Below are 14,306 nucleotides of genomic sequence, written 5' to 3' on the forward strand. Positions count from 1 at the left end.
TGCCATCTAGAAGCCCTGCCGAACCATGCTGTGTGATTGTTTTTTTATAATTATTTCCACTACAGTCGCGTGACCTCGTTAAAGAAAGCTGAGTTCGAGAATTCGCACTTCGCCGAAAAATTTCTAGTCTATCACCGTTCCATAAACTGTATCATCATTATTCTCTCTACGATGAATTCTTTCAGTCACCGCTAGCTATCTGTCCCCATGGTAGTGATCATACTTATAAAGTAAAACGTACAAACTGCCAGTCTTCACATTATGCTCATTCATTTTTGCCATGCACAACTGCCGCGTGGGACACATTAGAATCGCACATCGCCATGGAACACAATCTTGGTAAAGTACAGAATCTTCTTTATGCTCAACTTACCACATAATTATAGTATGTTAATTTTGCTTTTTATTGTCATCTGAGGTTACTTTCTGATAAATGGGGTTGCTGTTTCATGATGTTTGTGTTTGGAAATGATTACTGTACATTGCTTCTCTTCATTTACTTTCAGAATTTTTTTTCGCAAGGTTTGAATTGCTTAACAAAGCGGTGTCTGTCCCCCATGTAAAAGGGTCGTCATGAGGGCTTTTGGTGGTTTTTCTAAAAAAAAAGGAGTCGTGCCCATAACCACTCTATCGCAAAACACGTGCCGGCCATGCTATCCACTGCGTTTCGATCACCTAATCGGGTGGCCTTACGAATACGCCTTTTACATCTTTCACTTTCTTCTCACAGTGCTCCTATTTGGCGGGGTCGCCTTCTGCAAGCAAAAAGAAGTAACGCATCATGACCATGGCCTGTGTGACTGGCTCCTATAACACGTGGTGGCTACACATTGGGCGCAATTTCGTAAACATCCTAACCCACAGTGAGGTGGTGACCTCCTAAGCATGTGCGTGGGTCATGCTTAGGAGGTCATACCACGGTTCGTGCTTCCCCGATGTATGCAGTAGCAGCAGGTAGTCACTTCCTGGTTAGTCCTCGGAATGAACGCTGGATGGTGGTACTTGTATATGATGAATATATAAGAAGATGCGAGATGGTGGTACTTGGAGTGTTCACAGGATCAATGGACAGACAGACATACAGACGGGCGTATGAACCGACAGACATACATACAGACAATTTAATTATACTGCATGTGTGTTCGTGCGTGTGTGCGAGTATATATTGTGGGGCCTCGCTGTGGTGAGCGCCACGCTCTTGGAGTGAACGGACACAGTAGACGCGGTCGGAACTAACCAAAACAACAGACACATTCCGTTAACTACTTTTATAACGACGATATGGTCAGCCGGATTAATATACATCAATTGTGATCTACACGCTAACATTGCCTTACACAATATTACGCAACACTCAAAAACATAACAAACAAAAGAACACACACAAGGCGGCTTCGCCAACGCTTGACTCGCCACGGCCCTCACTGCGCAACCCGCGGTATTGCGCACCGGGGATCCACCGCTAGAGACAACCGTTCGCGCCAACAGCCACCTGTCAAAGAGAACCGCTTCTCTCTCCTCTGCCACAAACAAGGCTTACTGCCAGGCGTCACCGCTGACGTTACCGTTCTAACAACCATGATGATGATGGTGGTGGTGGTGATAAATGGTCGCGAGTACAACGCCACCTAGCACTCGATAGTCGTAAACCCGAAATGCGGCCTATGTGCGAAATGCGTGCGCCGCGAGGCACAAACAACTTTACACGGGTGATAGCACTCCCGCAACATAGATGGATTCAATATTGCAAGCTTTGTGCCCCACGAAGACTTCCAGTCGCGAATTTGGAATTGCTGGCCGCGCATCGCAAGAAAGAGGGAAAAGAAAGAGTGCGAGGAGGACGCCAGCGCCAGCGGCATGATTGCTCACGCGATATTGGTTCCTCTCTGTAGGTCACGTGCACGCCTGTAGGTGACGTGCTGGTGACGCATGCACGCGCCCGCGATGGAATGTGCGGAGTTTTTCTGGCTGTTTCATCGTACGGAAGCACCCACAACTTGTCGCAACACTTTCTCTACCTTTCCCTTCTGCCTTTCTGTGTCCCTCTTTCCCTCTCCGTGTAGGAGCTGAGCTGAACAGTGCTACCCGCAGAGTTGCAAAGGAGAGGCTGTTTTTTTGTTTTGTTTTCTTCAATGAACGCCCTTCGCCATACGCGAACTTAATACGGGAACTTTGATTCATGCATACTAAAGTTCGATTGATTGATTGATTTGTGCTGTTTAACGTCCCAAAACCACCATTTCATTATGAGAGACGCCGTAGTGGAGTGTTCCGGAAATTTTGACCACCTGGGGTTCTTCAACGTGCACCCAAATCTGAGCACACGGGCCTACAACATTTCCGCCTCCATCGGAAATGCAGCCGCCACAGCCGGGATTCGATCCCGCGACATGCGGGTCAGCAGCCCAGTACCTTAACCACTAGACCACCGTGGCGGGGCACTAAAGTTCAAAATTACTATCTAACGTTCGGTAACGTGCATCGCGCTTCTGTCCCATACCAGGCCACTAGCAACTACCCTTGTAGAAACGCGATTCCATCATGGCAGCCACCTAGACGCTCACGTCTGAATTAGACGCGAGCACATCAAACGTGAAGCGCGTTTCGGTCAACGACGCGGTACCGAATGACATGGCAGCCACGCGCAAATTTACGTGCGAAATAGACGCCAGTTCGGCAGGCCCATCTGACGTGAAGTGTCTCCGCGTCGACCTTTGCACAAACGGTGATGCGCACGAGTGGCTCGCCAGCTACAGCAAGGCAACTAATACGACGTGGATCGTGGATAAGGAAATCAGAAATCCAAAGAGGTAAGTTTGCAAAGTTCTCATGTTGTCTGTTTCTTGTACAAGTGGCTAGTAGATTGGTTTGAAACGCATGTGGGCTTATTTACTTACCGGACAGATATGCTGCATGCTCGCACATTGTATCGAAAGGCAAGACGCTGTGTTTTACATTGAAATCTACCATAGTAGTGTACACAACTTCGCGAAAGTTGCTTTTTTTCATCAGCCGAAGGATTGCGGCTGATTGTTCTGGAGAAACATACCTGTATTCTTCAAGGCCGCCACTGCTGCTGTTTGATAGGATAGTTATGTGCTGAGCTGTGAAGCATTGATCTGACGAGTTCGTTTCCAGCACTTTTATAAGTTGCTGCCATGTTTCATACGGCAAGGAATTCAAAGTTAATGTATGAATTATCACGAGGACTCTGGTAAACACTAAAAAGTCCCGCACGCCGTACAAGTGTCTCGTTCCTTTTGTGTTTACCTTTGTAATATGAGAGCTTTATGCCTGCAAGCCTTGCATTTGTGTTCAAGATGCTCGTTCCAAACACGGCGTGTAGCCAGCTTCAGGTTGTTGTCTTATGTGCGTAATAGCATCCATAGATGTCACATTGGTGCTTAGACACAGAGACAAGTCAGAACACTGCTACGTTTCAAACCAGCCTATTAGCCACTTGTAAAGCAAACATACAACAGGCAAACTTTGCAAACTTACCTCTTTGAATTTCTGTTTTCTCTATCGATGATACACATCGTATTAGTTGCCTTGCTGCCGTCTGTGCTGAAGGCGTCGCGGAGGCACTGCGTTGGCAGTCGCAACCTCATCGCTTTTTGAAACAATCATCGTATCGCCATCCTATCAAAACCCACTCGCTCGCGCCCTCGCCGCACGGTAGCGACCCATTCACCGAAGGAGGCGAGGGTGCTACCGCACGATGGAACAGCCGTAAACACTTCTCTGTACAGCAACCGCGTCACTTTCACGTCACCTCCAGAGGCGAACCAATAGCGCGTAAGAAATCCTGCCGCTGGCGCTGGCGACCTCCTCGCACTCTTTCTTTTCTCTCTTTCGTGCGATGCGGAGCCAGCAATGCCAAATACGCCTTCCGGTCACCTCATTTACCAGCTCGCAACGTCAAAACTGAAAGAACGTTTTCACGTTTCTTTAGGGGTAAGGAAAGTCTATTATTAGTTTTTAGATAAAAAGAGCGTGCGTAGTGTCAGAGCAATCACTTGTAGTTTTTTTGTATAAGTTCAAAAACATTTATTTGAATATATTTTTCCAAATGTTGGAAGGAAAGTGTAGAAAATCAGCGGACTGTTTTCTGACGCTCTTCTTCCCACACATCGATGACACCGTACGTCAGCAAACAGTGAAATACGTGGTAGCAGATTTCTGTGTATCGGGACGGCTCAGTGCTCTCCCATAGTTGAGTACGAAGTACTCGAAATCGTTAAACATTTTAGGGGCGAAACTTCTTATGGCGGCTCTTGTTCATCCCTCGTAGCCGTTGTAGTATGTAACAAGTATAACATTTTGACCTCCAAAGTGGTGCCGGTGAGAGATTTTTTCTGTGCGTTGTTAAAAAAAATGCAGCATATCCACAGAGTGAATGATGGAGAGTGGGGCGAAGAATTCGTCCGTCCATTCGTTCTTGCTTCCGTTCGTCCATGCGTCCGTCAGTGTGACCATCCATGCATCGATCAGCCCGTCCGTGCGTGCGTCTGTTCGTGCGTCCGTCCCTGCGTTCGTCCATGCAGCCGCCCCTGCGTCCATTCATGCGTCCATCCATGCATCTGTCTATGTGTCCGTTCGTCCATCTATTCAACACTTCAAGTACCACCATCTCGCATCTTTTCATCATATATTCCCCATATAGAAGCACCGCCATCCAGCGGACATTCCAAGGACTAAACGAGAGGTGGCACATGCACACTTTCTTACGGCTTGCGCTTCGGGTCCACTTTCCACCTTTAACCACCTCGAGTTCATGGTATATACTACTTCACTGTATTCATGGCACTGTGGCCGAACGCTCGCTAAACCTTTCGAAAACCAAGGAGGTTACGCCCAGCGAGTATGACGTAGCAAACTTTTTCAGTGAGATAGTACTCAATGTACATGCCAATGGCTGCTAATGGGAAATGAGAGGCGGAACATTCGGCTTTTACTTTCTTACGGCTTGCGCTTCGTATCTACTTCCCATTTTTAACCACCTCGAGTTCATTCGTGGTATATACAAGTTCATTGTATTCATGGCACTGCGGCTCAACACTCGCTAAAGCTTTCTAAAGCTAAGGAGGTTACACCCAGCGAGTATAATGTAGCAACCCTTTCTTGTCAGATAGTGCTCAATGTACATGCCAATGGCTGCTAATGGTGATCGCAGCCTGCGCCTTAACTAAAAGCCGAATGCTCCTGTCTCTCGTTCCCCATTAGCAGCCATTGACATGTACATTGCGCATCATTTTTTATTGTTCAACACCGCACAGAAGAAGTCTCTCACCGGCATCACCTTGGAGGTCAAAATGTTATACTTGTTACAGTCTACGAGGGACGAACGGGTGCCTCTATATGGAGCTTCGCCCCTAAAAAAAAAAAAAGCAGCTTTCGATATCGCGTCATCGTAGGTGAATGCAATATGAGATCCTTCCACCTTTTTTTTTTGTTAGGAGAGAACAGTAGAGGTTGTGATGTAAGCTTGCGTGATCTCACCGTACGCTGTAGAGAATGTGGCCATCGGGGAATATCCGAACGAGGCTGGTGGGCACGGTGATCTCTTGCACCCGGGCCGCCTTCACGTTGACAAATATGAGATCGGGCTTCCACAGCTGGCCGGCGATGTCTCCACCGTTGATAACGAACGTTTCGTTAACGCCGTGACGAAGCAGGCTCAGCCTTGGATCAAGCCATCTCTCGCGCAGGTACAGATTCACGGGGTAGTCCTGTGACATGCGCACACGGCGAAACAGCCTCGACGATATACAGGCAGCTAGGATAGAACGCTTTGCTAAAGCGAGCAGCTTTGAAGCATTATCGGTGTAGCCGGACTTTCACAGCGTCTGCATAGAGTTTATGACGAAAGAACGTGGACTCGTTCAAATAATTGCGGGGTGCATTCGGTGCTAGACGCCAACACTGTTTAAAAAACCTCCCTCTAAAATGGTCACACCATTTGGCTTTGTTATAAAAATTAACTTGTTATATTTACTTACTTACTTAGCATTTATTTGTTTATAAAGTACTGCAGGCCCATTCAGGACCCAAGCAGGCGTGGATACAAACATTGGTAATAATACTAAATGTCATGCAATGATACAATGTGTCATGCTTGACACATCGACAACAATGAATGCTTAAACGCCAACCATGGTTACAGCTGCATTTCGCTCATACCGAAATGCAGCTTCCGTGAACAGTGAGCGGAAATGAAACTGAAACAGCCGAGTTTAGCAGCGCGACAACTTACGTGCAACAGCTGCTTACGGAAGTGATGCAGTATGGGTGAAAAAGAGAAATAACTCATTTTCAGTGACGAATAGAGCAGCGATATATCCAGAGTCAGTAATTTTTTGTGGTATTGAAACAGGGGCTCAAGTATGTGTACCACCATGGTACGCATACTGGAAACCTCTGTAAGGGTAATTAGCTGCAATCACTTCGCTATATCGAATAACTATATCGTTATAAACTATTTCGTTACATCGAGGTTTGTTTGTAGTTCGCTGAAGCACATATGTGTCATTTCAAGCGATACGTTTCAGCTATCTTAGCGACAATGTCAATTGTATTCGATACAAAGATGTACTGATTTATTCCACTGAAAATACTAAATCGCTAAAATATTTTGGAGATGTTTTCGGTCCCATGGGAACCCTCCGCATTTCCGAAATGTCGTCCGAGTGTTGGTTTCCAGAAAAGTTATTATGAGAGTGCTGTTTTTCTTGTCAATACCACATTTGGTTTGCATGTTAAAAAAGGGCGTTTGTGTAAGGCGCGCGAAGATGAATAATATTACCGCAACTTTTATGCTATATTCACCTCCAGAAAGTTCGCCACAGCGTTCTATGTTTCATAATTCGCTATGTATGACTGGCTTAGTAATGAATACTTATTACACGAAAGATATATATTGCGTTAAATATGCTTTCAGACCTCTGAATTTTCTCATATTTACAATAAACATGAGAAACTTGAGAAAATCATTATTTTTCGTCACATTGAGACGTAACTTTGTGTTCTATAAAAATAAAAATCACTTTAGAAGTTCCCAATTGACGCTAACAGGGAACTTGAATGAAGAGGCTGCCATATTAGAAATATCGAAAGATTGCTGTCGACGGTAAACTTGAAAAAATAGTTTGCTTCCTTAAAATAAAAAAAAATAACGTGTGCTCAAACAACTACAGTAAGTGTCGCTTGAAAATGGTGGCATAATGGTGACATGCGAGTTTAATACTTGGATGTCGGGCGTCTTATAGCTTGACGTTTTAATAATTAACTCAGTGGTTACAACATTATTCTGATAGTAAACGGATCACGTCGTGTTACGCAATACGTACCTTGAGGAGCTCTACCTACCATGTTGGAATTGTCGAGGGGGCCGAAACTGTTCACCCAGATCTCAACCTCCACCATCGTTGGCTCGTCTGTAACCCAAGCGATGCGTTTTAATATCCCCTTCAGTCACGGTGTACACAAATGTACACGCGAACTTCGATGGCTTGTCACACACTGTGTGCTTCTTCAAATCGCTTGAAACTAGGTGTGCACATTACTGCAGGCATCCTTAGTGGATAAATATTAATCATTTAATTTCATTTTGCTGCATATTACTGGAGATGATTACTTTGCTGGATACACTGCCATGTAGGACGATTGTTCGACGGGCCGCGTTCCAGGACCTACGTCAAAAGTTTTTCTTTGCTGCGTTCGCATTCAGTACAACCAAAAAAGAAACTCTGCATGCATTTCGGGTGAAATAGTTGATTATTTTTATGCAAATACTGAACCTGATTGTTGGAAGAGAAGTAAGATAATTAGTTACACACTAATGAGCTTTTAATACTGAAACTCGTACAACACAACACATTGCTTCATATTTTTTCTTGGAATGTAATGCTCAGTGCTTTGAAATTATGCGACGCGAATTTCGCGCGTTTCTGACAATCCAGCTGAATTCGTGACAATTTCGAAGAACTGTAACTGCACGTGCAATATACTCAGGAAGCTTCCTGTAAAGGCGGCTGCTGCTACGGGCAAGTGAATTTAGTAATGGAACTGAATCCATACGTATTATGGGCTCACTTATGATGAGTTGTAGATTAGCAGATATTCAGCAGGCTGAAAACGTTTCGCACAACGCTTAAAACGTCCAGAGCCCTGGCCACATTCGCATGCAACTGTCTAAGTCGGATTGAGTAGGCTCGTGAACCAGGCGTGACTTTTCTCGTTTCCCCGTTGATGATATTAGTGGCTGAAGAAAAGCGAGAACTGAAGCGATTTTGGTGAAGCTGCTCGTGAGTGTTGAATCGATTCGCTCCACCGGGTAACGCTGTAGTCATAGTGTATGTAAATTATAGACACTGTCGAGTATTTCTCAGTCGTCTCGACTTCTGACTCGCGAAGCTTACGTCAAGTTCATGTAAAAGAATCTATATGCATCAAATAATCAGATCATGGCACCAGCTATAGTTTAAAACAATATGAATGAAGTGCATGAACATTGTTACAGTTGTTAACTATGAGGTCAGGCTGATAGATGCAAAGAATTGTGTAGTGATTCATGCATATTGAAAAATTACGGGAAAATTGTGCTTCAGTGGATGCGTGGGAAGGCATAGTTTTGGAAAACCTTATACTTGGGGAATTAGCTAAAAGCAAACCTGCATAAAACAGTGATGTCCAAATGCGTGTGTGGCCAAGTTTAAACAGTTGCCCCGCTGTGGTGGTCTAGTGGCTAAGGGCTGCTGACCCGCAGGTCGCAGGATTGAATCCCGGCTACAGCGGCTGCATTTTCGACGGAGGCGAAAATGCTGTAGGCCCGTGTGCTCAGATTTGGGTGCATGGTAAAGAACCCCAGGTGGCCGAAATTTCCGGAACCCTCCACTACGGCGTCTCTGATAATCATATGGTGGTTTTGAGACGCTAAACCCCACATATCAATCAATGTTTAAACAGTCCAGTAAGATCTGCCTAAAGAAAATTCTAAGCACTTCGTAAAGCAGAAAGATTTCCCTAGCCAAAGCACACATACCGGTTCCGTACGTCGGCCACAGTCGTTTATCGTAGTCGGCCAGCATGTCGTCAATAAAACTCATGTTCTTGCTTGGAACTTGCTCTGGTATCAATAAAATCTCTGCAATAACATTGCTGAAAAGAAAATCGTGAGTGACACGACCCGAATTTCTTGCGTTTCGCGTGGGCACTGCTAGGGCAGTAAAGGCTAACCATCGCCTTCTTTCTATGCTTGCTTCGTAGTTAGTTAACAACGGGAATTTCTGCCAGTAACTTTATGGGGTTCATTACTGGAGGCATCCTCTCTTTCAAAAATAAGTTACGAATCTTTACACACAACGTCACTATGTCGCTCAGCGTACTAACACTCCTGTTTAGTTTGGTTACGTTAGTACATATATTACGGTCTTTCATCATGAAAAAAAAAGGACGATTATTCGCTTACTCTCCAAGGCCTGCGTTGGATGGTCTTGGGGCTGCTAATGCAAGCAATGTTGCCAGTAGATTGCTTGCAACTCTGCTTCGGTGTTCCATGACTTCTATAGGTAGACTTCGGTGCGTGGCTTAAAGTCACCTTTTGTCACCACTTCATTCTCTAATGCACTGCGGCAACTCTCTCCTTGTCTCTCTATACGTATACGGTTCTGGAATGTTATAAATAAAAAAACAACAACTGCAAACAAGAGCTGCCTCGCTGTGGCAAGGTTGTCAGTGAATGCGCTCGCACAAACGACGGAAGAAGGCGTCGACATCAGTCGTTATAAGTGTTTCAAGGATGTCAGAGAGGCGACTCGGGCGAGTGTCTATGTTTGTTTGTTTCTGTACGTATTGGAGGCAGAAAAATGGGTGGGCAGATGAGCTCAAGAGCTTCGCACGAATAAAGCCGCTGCAGAAAACACAGGGCCTTCTTAACTGGTGAAAAGCGGGAGAGGTCGCTGACCTGCAGTTGGGCTCATCGCGATGCGAGGTAGAAGAATGCTAATATTTTAACTTTCAAGGACGCTTCCTTAGCTACAGCGGTGGTCTTCAAATGGGCGGTATGTCCAGTTGGTGATTTCACCCGGACACACAACTGCAATCATACGCCAGTGATGTCATCCGACAATGTTCTACCTTTAACAATAAGTTGATGCATGTCTGGAGAAGTAAGGAAATACTGCTGTAGCTATGCCTTATACAAAACTTCTCATGGTATTGTCACCACATGGTAAGTGGTGACCATTCACCATAATCATATCAAGTCAAATCAACTAATAATCATGATCAAATATTCACTATATGATTATGAGGGAAACAATAATGAAGTGAGTACTGGCTATTGTTTACCACCTGAGGTTTTTTTACATTTACCTGTGTATAGTGTGACTTGCCGATCAGAAGGTCAAGGGTTTGAATACCGTCCGCGGCGGCCGCGTTTTCGATGAAGGCAAAAATGCTAAGTCCCATGTTACTTATTTTAGGCGCGTGTTCAAAAACTGCAGTTGGAAGGAATTTTCAGAGGCCTTCACTAGGGCAGGGCAAGGGCGTAGGCAGAATTTTTTTTTTGGGGGGGGGGGAGACACCTATTTGATTTCAGGGAGGGGTACCTCCTTCAAATGGTCATATTTAGATGATTTCAGGTGGGATATGGACGTGGCAGACCTGCTGTTGACTACGCCACTGTGTCACGGACATAAAAATGTTTACTGATCATTTATGGTACAGCAGCGAAGAAGCAAAGAAACGAATTTCGAGCATTAGGGTTGGGCTTCAAGGCCAGTAAAAATACTTCGAAGGCTTTGAGTTTGCATAGTTCTGACACAGACACTGTACCAGTGCTTGTTTGTAGTGAGACGGTATTTTAGATTTTTTTTGCTGGCTTACACGTTGTGCTGACCTCCAGGGGCCTTTACCAACACGCTATATGCGCACGCACCGGTAATCACCTTCGAGTCTAGAATAGAAATTTAGTGAAGGTTGATGGCAGTGATTTATTACGAAGTTTTATCAGAAAATGTGGGGAAATCTTTAAAGGCTCTTATACAGTGCCCATTAGAGGAAGCACATTGGACAGACTACAGAGCGGAGCTGTTTGTGTCAACCAGGTGTGCTGGGAGACCGATTTTGGTGTCAAGGCATCGCAAAGGTTGTCAGGTGCAGCCATGTTTTGATTGGCTTGCTGTGGAGAGGTTAAATTTACGATTACCTCGGCTACTCCATCTTTAGAAGTTCTACAGCGAAAGGTGAAAAAAAGGGAAAAATTATCCTGACAATATAATGTCTTGTGATGAACAGCTATACAGGACGTCCCAACTATCAAACAACACGATTAAAAAAAAGAAGGAACAGCGTTATCCGAAGCAAATCTAGTGCATATCGATAGCAGTACACTGAAGTATGCGCTACAAATTACAATTTTTCGTTAATAAATATTAGATAGTCTAATTATATTTGTAACTTAAAGTACTTGCCTACTTATGAAAATGCCAATGAGGGAGATGTGAACAAATTGAAATAACTTGAATAAACATCTGCCTGCGCTACTTTCAACACCCAACAATGTAATAATTGCGTCCAGAAAAAGCCCGCAAAATATGAAAATAACCGCATTGATTTGCACACACACACACACACACACACACACACACACATATATATATATATATATATATATATATATATATATATATATATATATATATATATATATATATATATATATATATATATATATATATATATATATATATATATATATGTGTGTGTGTGTGTGTGTGTGTGTGTGTGTGTGTGTGTGTGTGTTATGCGTTGTCAGAGTTTCAGAGTTAAAAAAAACCGAAATAGGTTGAACACCGACTTATAGCGTGCGAGGGAAACTTATTATGAAAATTTATGTACGAAAATGAAAAGAATGACTCTAGGAAGGTGTGGGACGAGGTTAAGAATATAATGTCAGAGAAAAAAGAGCCACCACCGCTATGTTTTTATACTAATGCAGGTATATTATCTGATAATGACGCAGCGATGGAGGCGGAATTGTCGTAGGCCCGTGTGCTCAGATTTGGGTGCACATTAAAGAACCCCAGGTGGTCAAAATTTCCGGAGTCCTCCACTACGGCGTCTCTCATAATCATATGGTGGTTTTGGGACGTTAAACCCCACAAATAAATCAATGACACAGCGAATAAGATGAATGATTACTTTGTCACCAGTGCAGAATACAAAAACGATAGTAATATAGCTCCCTGTGTTACATTAAAAGAGTGTGGGCTTATAAACTCCGTGTCACTATCCCCAGTGACATCAGAGGAAGTAATATAAGTAATCAACCAGATTAGAAATAACGTAGCCGCTGGCTTTGATGAGATCAAGGCAACTCCGCTAAAATACGTAGCTAATATTATAGCTCCAGTGATTGTTTATAGAATAAATAGAATGTTCGGAACTGGCATTTTCCCAGACAGCCTAAAAATAGCGAGAGTATGCCCAGTTTTCAAGGGTGGTGATAAACGTCAATTCACAAACTACAGGCCAATATCCGTTCTTCCTGTTTTATCTAAGATGTTTGAGAATGCAATAAACGTACGCTTGTACAAATTTTTTGACAAGTATGATGTGATCAGTGAGGCTGAGTATGGTTTTCAAAAAAATAAATCTTGTGAAGCAGCTTCGCCTAATATTAAACATGAACTGATCACAAACATCGAACATAGACTGTACTCACTAGGTTTGTTCATAAACTTTATAAAGGCGTTTAATGCGGTGTGTCATGAAGTACTAACGGCTAAACTTAGCAAGTATGGTGTACGTGGTGTGGTTCGTGAGGTAATAAAAGACTATATAACAAACCGCCATCAATATGTTTGCATAAACAAAAGGGCGCCCACTTAAACATAAGAAGAGGAGTACCACAAGGGTCAATTCTTGGTCCTCTATTGTTCATAATTTATATAAACGACCTGATTGATATTCTATGTTCTCCCAAGTTAATAACGTATGCAAATGACACTAACACATTCTTTAGCGGCACATTCATTCTAAAGCTTGAACACCAGGTTAATAACTACCTAAGAAAGTTGTCCGCGTACCCTAGTTTGAATAAACTGCAACTAAATGTTAGTAAAAGGAAATACATTGTCTTTGCCCCACCTAATAAGCCGCGTAACTATAGTTCAAATGTTTTATGTGAGGGCAAAGAAATAGATCAAGTCACCAGCGAGAAGTTCCTAGGTGTATGGTTTTCTGAAGGCTTGACATGAAACACACATATATAAAAACTAACGGTAGAACTCTGTAAAACCGCTAGATGTTTATATAAGCTCAGCCCAGTCTTACCTAAATGGTTACAAATAGAATTATATTATGCCCTTTTCTACTCTAAAATGACATACGGTATCTTGGCATGGGGTACTACTACACAAACAAACTATCAAAAATTAATAGTTCTTCAAAAAATAGTTTTGCGAGCATTCGAGCAATACCATGGTATTATCAGGGACTTGAAAACCAAACCACTCTTTGAAAAATACGCATTACTAACGGTAACAAAACTGTATCAATTCAAACTTCTGCAGTGAAATAAACAAAACAAGCCACAGTGTCTTCAGAACCCGACTGACAACACTCATTATACCATGCGTCAGCAACGCCGAAAAATCCCAGCAATAAGGACAAGTTATAGCAAGCAACACGTTCAGTATCAAATGCCCACAATGTTAAATCGTTCACACGGTCTCATAGATTTCAATTCCGTACCTTCGAACACCATTATCAAGTCCATCCTAAGGAACCATGATATTGAGTATGCATATTAAAGTTTCTGTACTTGATTTGTTACATCCTATCTGTCAATTTGAGTTATGTGTTGTAGTTTGTTTTCTTATGCTTTATTTTACACTCTGTATTGATGAAGTTTCTTTTCAGATGACGCTTTTGTGATGAAGTGATTTTCTAATGTTTTCCCTGAAATTGTGTAACAAGATCATGCTAAATTTTGTTGTGTTATCGTTTATTTGTTGTGTTATTTATTTATTTCTGTGTGGTATTTGTTGTATTATATATTTTTTTCTGAAAGTATATGCGACAGATTGAGCGGCCTGCGTGCCAAACTGTATTTAGGAGCATAGGCCCCATGTCAAGCTATATAGCCTTTAGCCTCTGCTCCCGATCCTGTAAGAATTTCAGATATATATATATATATATATATATATATATGTGTATGTGTGTGTGTGTGTGTGAATAAATTAAAGCTGCTACCATGCTAATATGACAAGTACATACTTATTGCTGGTTTTCTTCATAAA

The sequence above is a fragment of the Rhipicephalus microplus genome, chromosome 4, assembly GCF_043290135.1.
Source record: "Rhipicephalus microplus isolate Deutch F79 chromosome 4, USDA_Rmic, whole genome shotgun sequence".
NCBI classification, from domain to species: domain Eukaryota; kingdom Metazoa; phylum Arthropoda; class Arachnida; order Ixodida; family Ixodidae; genus Rhipicephalus; species Rhipicephalus microplus.